The sequence below is a fragment of the Dromaius novaehollandiae genome, chromosome 7, assembly GCF_036370855.1.
Source record: "Dromaius novaehollandiae isolate bDroNov1 chromosome 7, bDroNov1.hap1, whole genome shotgun sequence".
In the NCBI taxonomy this organism is placed as follows: Eukaryota; Metazoa; Chordata; class Aves; order Casuariiformes; family Dromaiidae; genus Dromaius; species Dromaius novaehollandiae.
In genome coordinates this window covers 15,395,605-15,413,365 of record NC_088104.1, presented here as the reverse complement: position 1 = coordinate 15,413,365, position 17,761 = coordinate 15,395,605, and the positions used below count along the sequence as shown (strand labels likewise).

Genomic DNA, 17,761 nt, shown 5'->3' with positions numbered 1-17,761 from the left:
TCATTTTTTCAACATTGAATTGAACCTTTCTCCTGTTAGGGCTTTTCTAGCTTAGGTGATGTTGCCCTATGAAAAATCAGTTTTGCATCCTTAAGTTCATAAACTCTCTGACCTATCTGTAATATTTTTGCTTCCCACTTTGAGAGACCACAGCTGAACACTGTGCAATATAACGTGGGTAATTTTCTTGTCAGTCAGCATGCTGTCAATCAAATTCTTGTTTCATTACTCTGGCCTCGTCCTTTTGTCAGGACATGTTCATCTCCTTACAACCAAATTTTGCAGGGTCAAAGGTGATGCTTGCTTTGTTTCAGTCCTCAGGGCCCCCCTTATGTAAAAGCCCCTCTCAAGCGAGGCCCACACAGTAGCTTTCTCAAACTTAAAATGATACTTTTTGGTAAATGCAAGCTGAGTGTTCTCATCAGCTTCACTGCTCGCTGAGGCTCAAAATGAAAGAATTGCATAGGATGATTGCTCTCCTCTATTGCCTTTCAATTTTACTCTGTTTCGCATTTCACACTTGGAGATTGTGTCCTTAATTTTCTTCCCTGAAACGGAAAATACCCTTATTTCTCTCAATATTGGAAACCCTTTCTTCAGCATTTGAATGGACCAATATGCAGAGAGACTGATCCTTTAGGTTTTAGAAGCACCAATCCCTGCATGTTATTTAGAGCAATCACTTGCATCCTGAAGATGGTATGAAATGTTACTCATTTCTAAAACTGAGAGATCAGTAATATCCAGAAATGTGTGAGTTTTTCAGAAATAGAGAAATGCCCATCTCATCTCCTCTGGTTAGTTTAGACAATTTCTTTACTTTTTCTCAAGAAAATGTTGTGTAACTTTTATCCTTACATCATACAGAATGGTGAAAAACTTTTTGGTACCTAAGCCCTGGAGCATGACTGGAATATTATCCCTTAATAAACTTGTGTAGCACCAGATCTTGGAACTACATAGCCTGCATGGAAGCTTTGCAAGAGATGAACTTTCTCAGGCTAGAAGTGCAACTCATCTCAGTAGGAGTTTTTTTGGCTGACCCAAGATGACAGTACTTGAGTTCACACCTGCAGCTATTGCTGTTGCTGCACCACCACTAGCCGTTACGACATAGCCACTCAGCACTCCACAGTGCCACTGCCTGCCCAGACAGCCCAGTAGGAAAGGCACAAATGAAATGTTGAGGATATGTTTTTTCCCTTCTTATCCCTTATCTTTACATGCCAATGACATGGTAATGAGGCCCTCTATGAGGATATCTGATCACTGGAATATAGGTGGGAACAATCAGTTTTATGTATTAGCATAATTATTGTTCCAGGCTTAGATGAGTTTGGATTGGGAGCAGAGGTGCAAACATAATAAAGCTCACAACCCCATTGCTTATCCGGCAAGCCGTCAACCATCCAGGACGTATGGGCAGTCATGATCTATAGATTTGAGGAAACTCATGGACTATTTCTATATTTCCAGTGAAAGGTCCTCCTTTTTGTATGTCTCCTTCTACCCTACCCTTCATCCTGTCTACATGCTTTCTTGGTGACCTGAATATGGCCTGTCAGGGAAAGCTGGGTGTACATCATAACCCATCGAGTGTATTTAGGAGTTAAGTTGCTGCACACACTGAAAAATGTATGTTTCCTCTATCACTGCCTAGATTTGTGTACTTGTTGTCTGTCACACTTCTCAGAGTGGACGTGAAGTAGATTTCCTGAATGTCCAGATAGATGGCTTTGTACCATAGACAGTCTCTCTGTGATACAACAAAAGCTTTCAGTTATGGTGCTAAATGGAAACGTACTGACCAATGGACAGGCATATCACAGTCAACAATAATAAATAAACATGAGAAAGAGAAATGGTGTCTATATTATACAAATAATGCCAATACAAAGACAATAGGATCATCAAATAAGTTACTGATGGGAAAACTGCTTTTCCTAATCTGCTGTATGATGGATTTCTACTTTGCAGTATGTATTACACATTATGATATCAATTTCAACCCTTGTTGCTTCAAGTCCCCTGGGGAAAAAAAAAAAAAGAAAAATGTGCTGCATCTTCAGCCTAGAAATTCCTATTCTTGTAGTGTGGTACAGTCAAATGGACTGGAAAGGACTATGATTATGGTGCTACTGACCTTAGACTATTCATTTCTTTCTTTTAAAGGTTTGCACATCCACAAAACGAGTAGAAAGATCCTTACTAAGCTCCCTGATTAACATCACTGAATAGGAACTGCTTATCACAGTTAAATGGACACGTCTCCTGAGAGGGAGACCCCAGCCAAGTGGCACTGCAAAGAATTCCTCCCCCTCCTTTGCAGGAATGAAGAGGTACCGCAGAAAGATGTCATCTCGACAACAGAGAGAAAAATTAAAGTCTGAAGTGTTAAAATTTGCAGCTGATCATTCCAGTTAAAGTATATACATTCAGTACAGGGCAATTTCCATCAGACTGCAAATGAGTAAAGTCTTACTTTTAGTCTTCTTTCTCTCCATCTTTTCTTGTTGATTTCATCCTTAGGGGGTCGTTGCAGCATTTTGGCACCATGAGCACTTGCATATTCTGAAATAAAGCTTCTATTGCACACTGTAAATTATTTAAGAGTGGAGATTCAGGGTTCATTTCCTACTGTCTGTCAGTGAAAAGATCAGCAAAAGCAGTTATGATTGCGTCCTTTTTATTTTCTCATTTTAATTGCAGTCCCTCTTCACATACGATTTCTTAATAAATAGCATACAGCACTTTGACATAGCCATACCTGGGAAGATGGTTAAATAAAGCAGGACTAAGCATGTCAGAATTAAAACTGCTGGGACAACTGATATTTTGGATTCATGATCAAACCAAAATAATAATGTCATTGACATAATTACTTTGTCCACTTCAAAATGAAATATATTAGTTTTAGTTCTTCAGTCTTTCTTCTCATTGTTATTATTTTGAACTAAGCAGATTTGAAACAAAATACTGCTTCAAAATAGAATATCAAAATATTTCATTTTGAAAATGTCAAAATGAATTTTTATTTTAAAACAAGCATATTTCAATGTATTTTGACTCGGCCTGTTAGCCATTACTTCAGCATGAATTTACAATAACTTCAGACAACTGAAATTGCATTTTTCAGTGAATAAAACATTTTTCTGCTCTATCACAAGTACAAGTCTCCTGCTGTGACTTTGCCAGCTCTTCTTTTTTTTATTCTTGGCTGTTGCAAGGTAGTACATGAGGGTAAAGAAAAGAGACTGAACCAATTATGTGGTCCTCTAAAAAGGTTCCGTTTGAGAGTGCTGAGTGGCTTAATCCAAATTTTTTTTATGCAGTCTGGTGCTTTGACAGTCTGTGACTATGATTTCTGTGTCAGCTCACCCTTCTCATATCTTGTTCATTCTTGCTGTATCTTTCTTGCGTATTTTTTTCTATGACCAAACATTCCCTTCCTTTTCAATGAAAAAACATTAGTACTTTCCCTTTCCCCATCAGTGTTTTAACAGCAAATATCAAATAACAGAAAGAAACTTCCTAATCTAGATTAAATTATCATTAGATTTGGATTATGTTAGATGTCCTTTAATCAAGATACAAGGTGAAAATAGTGCCATCATTTTAGGAGGGTGAAGTCCGTGTTTCATGGCTACAGTTCAAATCATCTCTGGGTTCCTGTTGCCTTGCTTTGTTGTAGTCTTAGTGATCTTTCTCTGCGTGCGTTTGCATGCTCCCCTAAGTATGCATCACTATATAAAAATACTTTCACTTGTCATAGAGTCATGTCAAAAAGAATCATTGATGTCTTATCATCATGTCAGACTCCCCGTGTTTATGCAGCATCTTCTACTGTGCAGCAGCCTTCATAGTTCTTACATGCCAAACAAAATGTTAATTCATATTTGTTGCTATGTCCTAAGTGCAGAAAGAAAAGGAGGCATTTTAGCAGCACATCCCATCATGCTGGCAAAAGGCAGTGGGCAGTTTCCAAAGTTCACCTTTGAAGATGATCTGGGAAACATCTTAGCTCTTTTCAGGATATATAACTCTAACTCTGTCCAGGAAGATTTGCTGCTGCCTCTATTGCATTCTTGTCGTTGATACTATTAGAGTGGCCTATGCATTTTACTCCCACCGGACACTTCACATGTTGTTTTCCCTGTCTGACCCTAGGGATACATATGCTGCTGCTTTTCATCTCTGAAGTTCAATCAGATTTCTTTGTTGTATTCAGATGTCAGTGCAGATAAAAATCCACTCCTTGCAAATGCAGTTTTTGATTGGCAAAAGAAAATCAGTTTTTATTTTGTTAAAGCTTCTGTTAATGCCAATACTACTATCGAATTTTATCCACGCTTAACAGATATACTAGGAAAGAAGACAAAGATGTCATTCTTTGCAAGAGTGTGCTTCTAGAAGCCTTTCTCCCAAATGTTCTCCCCCAAAACTTCTCCTTCCAGGCAGCTGTGAGATAAGAGATGCTATTGCAGAAAAACACTGTATTAAACATAGGAAATTGTTAGACATAATTATCCGAACTCTGTGCTAACACTAGTGTTCAAATAACAAACCTTTTTCTTTCTAAAGCATGCTGTATGTTTCTCAGTTACCCACTGAAATTGTATTTACAATGCCACAGGCATAAACATTTAGCATCAAACCAAAAGGAACGCATAGACTTTTTATAGACTTATTCATGAATTGTTACATCTATATTAAGTCCACCAATAAGCTTTGGGTTTTGCAGGCAATGAATACATAATCACTAAAAAAACAAGCATGTGTCCCTGCCCTGAAAATATGTGATTCAAGCATGAACAAAACAGGCAGAGAAAACTTCCACTCTCTTCCCAGGGTTTGAGAGAGCTCCAAACAGAGTTGATAGGAAGTTTCCCCTTGACTTAAGTGGGGCTGGAAAGGACCAGTGAAATGGATTTGCACTGATAAAACAATGACGTTACACTTGCTTTGAACAAAATACTTTAAAGAATTGAGTCCTTAATTCTCAATAAGGCAACATGAGTTAGGGATTAAATTCTGCTTAAATTTCAGGTTTAATATGCTGGCTTTACATTGGTGCTATATCTTGGAACAGTGAAAACAACTGAATTTATTTTAGAGAAGCTGTAGTAAAGTCATGATTCAGCCTGAGAGAAGGTTGATCTAGTTGGATCTTGTCCTTATAGTAAGTTCTCCAAAGAGGACCAGAAGATGGCTGAACACATGCTCCTGCTGCCACAGCAGGAAAGAGGAGTGTGAAAACAGACTGTTGCCACCAGGAGCAATTGCCCCTAATACATCCTAGTGACAGCTAGCATTTATTAGGCCTCTTTTGTTTTAGTTCTTCCCGTTGGTCACAGGGAGAGAGGACGTGCAAAACACTGGAAAGATTCTGTGCTGTTGTGCCTGCTGGGAGGATTTTCCTTATTATCCAGCCTACCGCAGGGGCAGCTGTTTATACAGTTGATGAGGAGACAGAAGACTACTATGATATTTCAGGCAAAAAGGAATGAAGATCAAGGCCTTTCCGAGAGTTTTAGATGAGCATTTTTCAGCATTTCGCTGTAAGAAGTGCAAACAGAAAAGCCCATTGTTGGGATTTTGGTGTGGTGAAGAGGTCTCTGAGGAGAATAGTCCTGTGGTAAAGGCATTAATCTGAGTGGTCAGGGACTTGGTCTGAGTTTCTGGTCCTGCCTTATACTTCTTTTGTCACGTTGGCAGTTAATCTCTCACTGCTGAGAGATTATGCTTTTTGTAGAAATGGTTTTTCTGTAGAAAGGGAATTACTACTCTTCTCTGCCTCACAAGCCACTGTTAGGATGACGTCAGGAGAGTTTTTTTGGTGTCCAGATCTGAAGGCAATGGAGCCCCAAGTTCAGAAATAGAAAACTGAGGTAGCAGCATCAGTGACACATCCACGTCAATGTTTGCTTCTGACAATTTCTGCAAAAAATGCTCTTCAACTCTATTGTCTATCCAGATGCCCATCTTCTCTTGAGGGCTCAGTATTCCTCTATCTTTTCCCAGTTTCTGATCAGACATTGTTCACTATCAAGTTTCACATTCCTGTTTGTCGCCATAGGTAGCAACAATGCAATCCATTCTGCATTAGGTAAAGACACCAGGAATTTACACATTGTCTTTAATCAGCAGGGCAGCTACAGGAGAGTTTTCATTCTGGGAAACTATTATTGATCAAATAGCACTGCATAGTTTTGTGCAGACTGTCCGTAGGCTAGAGGTCAGATGTAAACCATGAGCCATCCTCTAATCAGCATTTTCACTCAGGGAAAGGTTTGAATGAGAGCTTGAGGCCTATGCAGTCTTGATGCCACAGATGCAGCTTGTGATACTCTGCCGGCATGAGTAAGATTTTCCAGGTTCAGAGCCAATCTTCTGAAAGACCTGACAAGCCAGTTTTGATTTTCCTATCGAGTTGCTCCAAAAATTTTTTTGAATCATTGCATTAACGATGGCAGATAGAGATGCTTTTAATAATTTCCATCCATCAAAGTTTTAACTTGCTGTCGTATTTTATTACCTTTTATTTAATTTGTAAGAATTTATCTTAAGGATTTAATTGTTAGGCCTCAAGCCTAAAGCTCATATATATACTGAGCCATACATACTGGGTTAATGTCTTAAGTTTAAAGTCACAGTTTACCTTGTCTTACGTTTATATAAACCGCTGCAGACCTAATCCTTGCAGTAGCTGCATGCCAGCTGTAGAAAACTTCCCCCACTCCTCCTTACTGAAGCCAAAGAAGTAGAAGGTGTTCAGCGCTGCAGTACAGGCCAGTCTGTTGCTCTGTATTATTGCTGAAATAAAGGTAATTATTTGTTGAGTTATCTCTTGCCAATATCTTGGTTTATATAAAGCATGCTGTGATACCCCGTGGTATATATGGAAAAGAAACCTAAAGCTGTTACCTGGACCTAGCTACTTAGTCATTTCACAGCTGTACTCACACAGGCACACTTAAATTTTTTTCTGGGTTATGTTTTAATTGCATGCCACCATCAACAGATTTCATGCCTGCTGAGGAAAAAATATTAGGCCGGACACACTCTTTAGTCTGAACCAGTATGGCCATTCTAACCTGTGTTTTATCTTTCTCTGTAAAAGATGAGGCCCAATTCATCCTTCTGGAAATAATGTCCATAACCACACACTGCTGTCCTGTCTCTGCAAGATAAATTGTACTAAGGAGTCTCAGTAAGACTTGGTACTTTATGTAAGTATTTATTTAAGGGACATTATATATCAGAAGATCACCGAATTTATGGCAGTTTGGTAATCAAGTCTGTTTGAATTAACATGATGTTTACTGCAGTAAAGGAAGTTTCTGTGCATTGAACTTTTCAGCAGTCCTATTTCCTACTGTGTGTATTGAGCACAAGAAAGTCTGGCCTCCTATTCTTATCAGGTTACTCCACAAGAAATTTAAAGATTTGCTTGAATTACGTATTTTATTGCTTACACACATACCTGTGCATGGCTAAATCACACTTAAAGTTAGCCCAGTGCCTCAGTTTTTATCCATAATAATGAAAGCTGCATATCCCCGCAGAAACGTGTCCGTTTGCTCTCATTTCTCCATATTTTTCTCAAGGCTTTTGATATTAATTCTCCCAGGAGTGAACACTACAAAGATCTAACATCAGCTTTGATGTAATTTATCATAAACTCAGCCCATAGTTTGTGCAAGAAGCCGCAGACACAGACAGAAAGACTCTATGTCGTTCTTAGATTTCCATGGATACAATATCCTGAGGTATGCTGTAGGACCATCTGATATTTAGGGCTGGTTGCTTAACCTTTGAATTTAGGCATCATGCTGGTACAAAATGCAAAGGCAATAATTACTAGAATTAGAAAAAATAATAGGAGTTTATTAATGAATCATCTTCCCCCTTAAGCTGTACTGTAGCAGGAAATAATCACAATAATAATGAACAGCATTATTACTGGACCACATTATGAACACCAGTGATTTTGTACCAAGCTTTTACTGACAAGGGAATGGTTCATTAACCACAAAGAACACTTCACATTAGGGATTAAGTTTATCTGGCCAATTTAGACATTGTTTAAGTAATTTTTAATTAAAACTGGGATTCTGCATTTTAGATGGTGTACTGGTTCAAAGGAATTATAAGCACAATTACTACAATCAAGTTGTTAGTAAATGTTTTTGTTCCAGATAAAGGTTGGACACTGGTCAATCTGTTAAGCAGCTATTCTGGCCTGCCCTGCAGTTTTCGTTCTAATTAGTGGGGGGGTGGATGGGAAGAGAGAAGGACAAAACCTTCCCATAACACAGAAAGTTTTTTATTTGGCAAGAGGTAAGTAAAGGAAATTCCCTAGCAAGTTGGTTACAGGCAGGGAAAGAATAATTTTGCTCATAACCTTAATATCAAAAACTGATTTTTTTGATCAAACCTGCTGTATGTCACATTATTTGCTGCACTTAATATCCTTTCTGGGATGCAACTGAAGCTGGGGAAAAAAGATCTCCCATATTTCATCCCATTACAGGATAATATAAAATTAATGAAAATTGCCTTTAGGCTGGAGCAGAGCCCTAGCCTGCCAAGCACCAGACAAGCAAGATGCCAGTGCTAAATTTTAAGGAGGATTTGGACTAAAGCCCCAATCAGTGTAATCATTATGTAAGTTCATGGACTCCTACATCTTAATGCCTGCTGAGGATTTATCATAACTAAAGTGTGGGGTCGACACCAGGTTCCACTTAAAATGAGAAGCAAGCATAATCCATTCCCATAAATAAACCAAACTCTACATTAAGATCAGCCATCAGTGTGAAGTACTAATACAAGTTCAGGCAAAACATCAGTGAATTTGCCGTGATTGTTTCTACTCCTTTCAGTCACCCCATAGCCAAACTGGGCTCAAAGTGCCAGCAGGAAACTCATCTGCTTTCCGGGTGGATGCAGTGAGGGAACCTGGCTGAGCTAAAACCTTGTCCCAGGATAGGGGGAGTGGGAGGACATAGGTTGTGGCTGCATGAACTTGGGCTGCAGTTGCCAAGAAATGCTTGTCAAACTATGTCCTTATAAGCTGCAAAAAGATTTAAAAACTTTATAGGAAGAAAGACCTCGGTCTTGAGGCTATCATTAACTCTATGTGGGTGGAGGAGAAAATGATGACCACTGTAAAATTAAAAGATGAGACATCAAAAGGCACTTAAATGTACTTAAATCCATCACCATTCTAAGCAGTACTGAAGCACATGCTTTGAGAGTTTGGTACTCAAGCATATGCTTCAATTTTCAGTCCTGAATAGGAATAGGTTTTCAAACAGAGGTTTTAAAAAGGGAGATTCATGTTGTGGCAAACTTGCTTTTCTTATTAGCAAGGCAAAACTGTTTAGCTCCTTAGCTGCAAAGCTGATTTACACTGAAGGCATCTAAGTCATTTTTTTCTTTTTGAGATTAATTGTGATAAATCTCTTTCAAAGGTGCTAAATAATTAAATGAAACATATTTTTTCGCACCTAAATGGATGTTTCCTTGCATCCTAATGGATTATCAGTGGAGAATTACAATAGACAGAAATGGTTGAAATACACTTGTGAGAAAGTAATAACAAACAGGTAAAGAGAGACCACCGGGACTACACTGGACCAGTTTTTCTTTGATTTCCTCATTTTAATTCACCTATTTTCTTCACACTACTCCCTTTGCTCTGTTCACTAAAGAAATAATTGAGATGTCTTTTGAATATGCTAATGACTCCTGAAGTCATATTTTTGTTGTAATTTATTTCATGTGTGTATTCCTTCACAGGAAATGGCTGTGAGAAGAATTTTTAGAGATCTCTGATGCCAAAAGAAGGGGTGTGTGTGTATGTCTTCATCAGAGAATTGGAGAGAGCGTGAGGGAGAGAAAATTCTGGTGATTCTTTTTTATTCAACATATTTAAAATGCTTGTCCCTCTAGGGAAGGGAGAGGGATAGGCTGTGACACTGTTCCCCTTGGCCATGCTGCACTCCCTGCCTGGTGGTTTGGATGACAGACGGAAAACAGCATGCAGTGCTCGTCTCACCCTGCCATGCTGGCATCTAGCTTCAGTTTTAATATCACAAAAGTTCACACACTCTAAACAGGATTTTTTCTTTCTTGGAGATTTTCAGTGGAGCAAATATATTCAAATATGACCCCTCCAAGATACTCCATAGGCCTTTTCACCTTTCCCATTTGCTCTAATATTAAGAGTTTCTGCAAGCTATTGAATTCTTAATCAAGGACCATAAGGTTGCTCTTAGTGGTAGGACTTCAAGTGTTAGAGCCCTGAGAGCATTAACAGGCCTTAGTGGCCCTGACCAGCCTCACCTGGGGCCTCCCCCCAGCCTGTCCTCTATCTGAGCTCAGCCCAGGGGCCACAGGCCCTCTGGCCTGCCAGTCTGGACCCTCACCTGCAGGCCGAGTTCCTCTTTTGATCTTGGTCTTATTCTGTCACTGTGGGCTTGCCCAGTGATAGCTGGACCTGATCCTAACCCTTAACTGTGGGTTGACTTTCCAGACCTCAGACCTGCCTCATCACCCTGATACTGCATTATGATCTGGACCTGGCCATCTCTGGGGCTGCCCTGCTTGCCTCGCTCGGGTACAGTGGCACTGAGCCCTGGCTGGTGAGATCCTGCCCTGCTGGGGTGGGAGCAGCTCGGCTGCTGGCCCCATCCCTGCGGGAGCAGCTGGCCCTTGCTGCTCCCTAGCATCAAGCACCGCGGTTCTCAGCTCCTAACTGTAAGTCTATCTATTGTTTCTTTTCTACTAGTGGTTTGCTCTTAGTGTTTCTGGAGAGTCCTGCTCTTCTTAAATCTCCTACCTGGTCTCCATCAAATGTTCAGTATTTGCAGTACCCTGGTGGTAGCCTTGGGGGCCAATGTGTACTTAAGTCTGCATCTGTCTCGGCAAAGAAAGCTGTCTTTTATTTCCATTTAGTCTGCATGACACGCAGCAGACCTTGCAACTCTCTTGACTGTTGGTGAGCACAACAAGGTGGTGGGGCGGGGGGGGGTTGAGGCTCTCCAGTGCTAGTTGAGCCGTGAGGTAGGAGTGCGCTGACTCCACTTGGGGGTCACAGGATGAAGCAAGCCCTTCTCACTGGCTCTTCAGAGTGTGTCCCCGCTTGAGTAAGCTGTCTGAAAAGGTGGCATACTTTGGCTGTAGCCTAGCGATCTTGTGCCAGGTTAAAACATAAAGCTGCAAGCAGTTCGTGAGCCTGCAGGAGAAGAGAAGCTGCAGTGCTGAATCTCAAGTGAGTGAGAGCCATGATCTTTGTGCACCAGGGGACTTCGTCTTGGTGTATAGATATTAGAGTGAATGGCAGTTCATTCTGCTGCGGGGGGGGGGGGGGGGGGGGGGGGGGGTTCTTCTGTCCAAAAAGCAAGGAATGACAAGATCCCAAAATTTGGAGATGAAAATTGGTGTCCAGAAATAAGATGTACATGTTTAACAGTGAGGGTAGTAAGTTTCATAAGATAGTAGTAAACAGTTACATGAAGTAGACTAATACACACAAAGCAAGCCATAAATTTAAAAATCATGGTCTGCAGCCCCAAAACAGAGGAGACAGTAGCAAGAAGATGGTGAAAGACAATCCCGAAGTCAGGAGGATGGTATTTTCCACTGGAGCATGAGGAAAAACATAATAAAAAGAGAGACCAAGGTGCCAAGACAGAACCAGATGTTCTGATTTCTTCAAGTCTTTCACTACAGTTTTCAAACTGGCATTGGGGAATGCTGATCAGACGTGTACCTAATTCCCTTTGTCGTCTTCGAAAATTCCCAGGGTTTAAATCCAAAGACTGCAGATTTATCCAAATTAAGAGCCAGAAAGAGAGGAGTGGGGCTTGGAGGAAGAAGCAGGAAACCTTAAAAAGATTGATACTTCTCTGCATTCATCTTCTTCTGTAAGATGAATTAAATTTCTTTTAGTAACTAGCTACTTTTGCAGATTGTTATTTAATAATGTTCTGCAGGGGGGAGGCAGTGGGTGTGGGCAAGAGGTGAGTCATACCTTGCTCAAGAGGGAACCTGCTGTGTTGTTCATAACGTACTGAATTAAGTTCACAAATACTAAAGTTTCTTCCTCTTGTTCCCACACCTTTTCTTTCCCTGGTCTGACAGAAACCCAAATCTATGACAGTATACTTCTTAGTGAATACACCTTAGTATTCACTTGTGTCACTGATTAGGCCTAAATATTAGTCTAATCCTGAGAGATGGTAACATATTCCTTGTTTTTATATAAATAAAAATTATTTATTTACAGTACTGCATATGGTGCTCTGTGTACAGCTGGAGAGGCTGCTTTGTTGGCCACCTCTTGCAGCAGCAGTCCAGATCAGTTGTAAGAGTCTCCATATTAAAGGTGTGAGGGCTCTCACCTGGCTCTTTCTCTAGCAAGGCACATTTTCCTTTGCTATTCACTTCTATTCCACACTGTGAGTTTTCTGCCTTTCAAAGCAATTTATTTTCTCTGTAGTATGCTTTAGAGGGTCCTAGAATAAGAGGAACACCTTGCAACTGTGCTAGAGTGAGACTTTGAATTGCGTTGTTTTATATCGTTACCAGGAACTTTAACTTGAATAAAGTGGATCATCAGGAAGTTAAAGGAGCAGTGAAGGAAACCAAGGAGATTCTGAAGCTATGCTAAGTGAGACTGTTTCTGCCAAATGATAAAAAGTTGGACTGTTTGGAGTTAAAGTCAGAGGACCATGTAATATTCTCTCAGTTCAAGACTGAAAATTGTCTGAAGACATTGAAATCTGGGGAGTGGAAAATAGATTTTTGGGGAGGAGGAGGAAAAATTCTAGTAAACTTCTGGAAGAGGTGTGATTTGTTTCCCTGGTTTAATTACAGTGATTTATAAGCAGATTTAGATGTCATTCGTAAGTAGGTTCAAACTGAAGCTATTTAAGCAAGCAGGAGAGAGTGTTGGTAGCAGGAATGAAGAATCTCTCTTTTGAGACATTGTTGAGAGGCCTTTGTGAATATGAACAATTACAACAAAATAAAAGCTGTAGTCTGGCATGTTTTATTGGGGGTACCTCCAGGCCTTAAGCTTCAGTTTCTCCCTTGTTTTATCTGTGAGCCAGTTGTCCACGCAGAACATGACAGTTAATTATGCCTCTCTGTTTCCCTCTGACAAACAAAGCACAGGTAATGCCAGCAGGGATTAAACTGTTTGCTTTTGGTTTACAAGGAATTACAGAGTGTGTGCAGTAAATTTTTCCCATAAAGGTCTTTCCTTAAGCAGTAGACTGGGGAAATAATATTAGCAGCTAACACTGTGGACGCAGAGCTTGGTTCAACAACCTTTAAATAAAAGGCCAATATGTCTTTCCCTCCAGATGGGCTTCAGTCAGTCTACGTGGGTGCCAACAGCAGATGTGAGCACGTGGTACCCATGCTTCCTGCCAGCCAAGCGCGTGCACAGCCAGGCTTACAGCCCCAGGAGGGTTCATTAGCCAGGTCCAGTGCTGCATTAACCACAACTTAGAGCTTCAAGTTCAGAGTCCATTTACATTTGCCTGGCTCTCAGTGCAGGCAGGACAAGGCACACACTGCAGTGGGACTCTGAATTCAGGACGATTCAGAGATGGACATATTCCCCGTAACTGTCTCTTGCTTGACTTAGCCGATTTCCCTCCTGTCCAAATGCTCTTTTCTTTGTATATAACAAGACCTGTCATGTTCAGAAGTGGTAGGTCTCAGTGAGAAGGCTGAGGACTCAACAAATGGAGCAGAATATTAACCTGTCTGCAGCTGGCTCAAATCTGGCAGACACTAGAAGTGCCATATATAGGTTTGATCTCAAAGTGAATATCTCATCTAAACTCTAAGTCAGGCCAATAGTAAGTTAGTGTACTGTGTTGGCTCTCTTGTAGGCAGCTCTGCTGCTGTTTGTGCAAGGCTAAGGCTGCCTGGGACGCAGGAAATCACTGCTGATTTGGATTTCTTGACAGTTTTAGGAACAGGGTCCTGGAATTAACCTGGCCTGGGTGCTAAGAGCCTCTCCTTCCAAGAAGAGCTGGCTCAATTCCAGCACAAGGCTGTGCTGAACAGGCTCCAGTGTCCTTTCCTACAAGCAAAGCAAAAACTTCTCTGCCCTACATTGGGTCCATGGCAGGAACAGCCCAGGAGAAATGGGGACTAGAGGTGCTGGAGGGAACTTGGTAGAAGTTAAAAGCTCAGAAGCTTAACAAATGATCAAAAGATGGCTTACTTGAAGTGACAAGGTCTAGGAAGAGAGATGAAAGGGGGCTGAAAAAGTGGGGCATGTGGCGGAGTACTTAAATGATAGGCTTGGGCTGTAAAAACTCAAGATAGTTCTGTTTTCAGGCATTTACTGTGATGTGTGGAAGTCCAAAAATCTACTCGACCTTTTTAGGATCAATCACAGAAAAGCCACAAGGAGGAGATGGCAAGGGGGAAGATTGTTAATGCTTCAGATTTTCTGTGGAAAACCAAGCATCAGTGGCCGAAAACATTACATGAACGTTACTGAAGAAAAAAATCCATAAAGGATACACAGATACAGATTCTAGCTCGAGAAGTCTATAATCCAGAGATGCCTGGAGCCTGGGAGAATGCACCAGGCAAAATATCATTGTGTGCTTGCCCTTTTCTTTCACGTTGGCTGTGTACCTACACACTCCGGGGAATTCTTCTCGTGCACGTTCTGTGAATAAAGAGTCTTTAGCTTCAAACTTGTCAACGACTGTTATCAAAAACTTGAATCATTAAGGGGGAGGAAAAAAGAAAAATTCTAAAGCAAGTCTGTCTAAGGTGCAAGTGAGATTGAAAAACTAGTAACAGATTGAAAGGAAAAGGCACTGACACTGCAGGTGTAATATTTAATGGAGCGTTAATTGTGCAGTGGGTGAAAATGAATAGGCAGCACAGAGGTGTTTTTTTGGGTGAGTGGTTGATTACAAGTGTTAAGCTCTACAATTAGCACTAAATATGATCTTAGTTCACTTCTCTGTGCTGTAGTTTGTATTGGGAGTTAGATGGACTTTTTGCAAACTCACATGAAATGCATATTGAAGAGGATAAAAGCCACAGGCTTTGGATTCTACTAGTCTACCTACTACTTACTCTAGGAATGTGTACCACCCCTTAATCTGAAAACCTATTATCTTTATATTGAGTATGAACTGAACTCCTGTTTAATGGCGAGCTGAAGTATTTCAAGCAGAAGGGTAAGAGGTTTTTAACACTCTGATTTTTAACATTGGTCCCTGTCCTAATGAAGACTGACAGACAGGAAAGTCATTTTAGTATTAGAGCAGAGTTTTGACAGCATATGTTAACATATGAACCACAAGGTTCACACCCAAAGATGTCAACCAGTATATTTTATCTCAAATTCTCATTCAGGTTTAGAGCTGAAAAAAATACACTCTTATCTGTCATCAAATTAAGCCCTTTTTAAGCTTACAAAAACTTATTAACAGAGTTCATCTACAGTAATGATCATTAATCCCAGTTATCCGATCAGTAACTTTAGCAAATTCTGGAAATCCATGGAGTGTTTGAAAATCCCATTTTGCAACTATTATCCTGAATGTCTTCTGCTTCTAATTCTTTACTTGTAGTCTGTGGTTAGATGCCTACATGATAAGGCAATGGTGAAACATGGCCATCTATAAACCCCACCAGGATTTGACAAGGTAACTTTTTGGTTTGGAAGTTTCCCTTTCATGCACATCTACAGTTGGATTTGCATAAATACACTGGTGAACAAAATTTCATTGGCATGAGTATTTCTACAAAGCAAATAAAAAAAAAAACAGAGAAAGTATAGTTACAGCAGCCATGTAAGTGGATGGATTAGATAAAGCAGCAAATACCATCAAAAGGAAGTTCTGTAATTTTATTTGGAGCAATGTCTCTGTATACTTTTTTGTCTGATTTTTCACCATGAGTCTGTCTCTTGCAGAATGTAACACTGATTTTGGTATCAAGCTAGGAGGAAAAACAGCTGAAGATACAAGCTGCTTTTGTTTCTTGGACTCATCTGTTAATTTGGAAATAGATACAGCTGTGCATAAATAATATACACATGCATACACAAATATACATGAGTGGCCTGCTACAGAGTTTTTTCTAAATCCCCCCCACACACACTCATGCTCTTTTTGGCTCAGGCAGATTTGTTTTAGGCTTCCCTATGCTCTACACCAACTTTTTTTGAAACAGATTTTGTAACACGTTGGATGTTTGGGTCCTTAATTTCTTTACAACCGATGATAGCTGGCTAAAATTTTTGCCATGCTATTGGCCAGTATGGTAACCCAGATAGATGTGTACATTAATAACAGTAAATCTGGTTGTTAAAAAATAAGGACTAGAGTCAGGCCCTTAAGCTATTCTTTGAAATAATAATTGTTTGGTTGGGGGGTGGGGGATTTGAAGGAGTAGGTCTTACATTTGTGGTATTTGTGTTGTTGCTGTTCAAAGATACTCAAGTATAGTGCAACACCGATTATATTTCTAGGACAATACATTTGTATATTATCATTCAGGAGGAAATGCAAGATTACTTATCTCAGCTACCTAACAAAGCTACTTTAAGTATATGCTGCTTTCTATTGTTACTATGAGCAAACAGTTCTGCTTGTCCGATTTTCTGTTTTCTTATCTGCTAAAATACCAGGATGTTAATGCTCAGTATCACTTGTGAAATATCATCCTGCGCTTTGCAGCCTTTCAAAAAAGTAAGTACTTTAAACTGTTTGCACTTGAACATGTCTGTCCGTTCCTCACAAATTAAGTGAAGCTGATAAAATGGAGTGGAATGGCCATCTATCGAAAATGCAGTCTACTGAAAAGGCCAAAAATTTAAAAGCAGATTCCTGTAATTCACACAAGGTATGAGACGTTAAGAGTTACTGCCTCATTCATGTAACAAAGATTGTGTCAGGAAAACAAAGTAGTACAATATTTATCTATTCTCATGAGAATGTTCATCAAAAGATGAGAAAAAGGCTTTGAAGACCATTCTTATCACACTATTAAGACTTTTTGGCTGTACAATCCCACAGAAGTGGCAGGTTGCTCTACTTTGTAAGCAGCACAACAAAACACAACTTAGAGGGTTAAAAGGAACATATTCATTAGCATTCATTAAGCTCTAGGGTCCCACTGTGTAAAGTGTTGGATAAACCCAGAATCCACAGATGACCTCAGCTTTGAGGGGCTCCCAAATTAGGGTAATACGTAACTGGTAAGACATGATGACACCCCAGCTTACACTACCTATGGGTGTTTCTTGGCTCCTGAATTGAGTGCCTACTCTGCCACGTTCATACTATGTTGGGGACCATCTTATCCCAGTCCTGTGCGACTTGGTTTGCTCTTAAAGGGTGCAAAGGGAGGTGACAGGAAGGGCATCACACATTCCTTCCCATAGCTGTCCTCGTGGGGATGGTTGGAGAGTTGACTACCTCTGTAGGGCAGCTCTGTGGTTCAGGCAGGGCTGCTGAGAAGCTATTCCTTAGCTTGACAGACAGCTGTCTCAGCACACCTGCTCCATCCATGCCCTGGGTTTTTAGATGTCCCACTGAAGTGTTAAGCAGAGCTCTGAACAAGGTAAGCAGCCCTCTTTGTAAGGAGGAAGCTTGGGAAGAGAAGATATCTTAGTCACCTGGTAATAATTACGCTGCCTCAGAATGGAAAGAAACTACTTGCATTTAAAACCACAGACCTGAGCTCCTTTGAACTGGCTGTG

At 40.3% G+C, this 17,761-nt stretch overlaps 2 long non-coding RNA genes across 16 annotated transcripts in view; one reads left to right on the top strand and one right to left on the bottom strand.

Moving 5' to 3' along the window:
- Window positions 1–14,738, top strand: part of LOC112994233 (uncharacterized) — a 38,362-nt gene extending 23,624 nt beyond the window's left edge. For 2 of the 3 annotated variants that reach the window (XR_003261899.2, XR_003261898.2), the window contains 4 exons: window positions 7,121–7,229; window positions 9,805–9,912; window positions 10,541–10,764; window positions 12,598–14,738. This is a non-coding gene — a long non-coding RNA (uncharacterized LOC112994233). The remainder of the gene's footprint in view (window positions 1–7,120; window positions 7,230–9,804; window positions 9,913–10,540; window positions 10,765–12,597) is intronic. The other variant, XR_003261900.2, reaches the window with a different exon arrangement.
- LOC112994232 (uncharacterized) overlaps window positions 1–17,761 on the bottom strand; it is a 63,836-nt gene that overhangs the window by 14,638 nt on the left and 31,437 nt on the right. For 12 of the 13 annotated variants that reach the window (XR_010389957.1, XR_010389950.1, XR_010389952.1 and 9 more), the window contains one exon: window positions 2,483–6,813. This is a non-coding gene — a long non-coding RNA (uncharacterized LOC112994232). The remainder of the gene's footprint in view (window positions 1–2,482; window positions 6,814–17,761) is intronic. The other variant, XR_010389955.1, reaches the window with a different exon arrangement.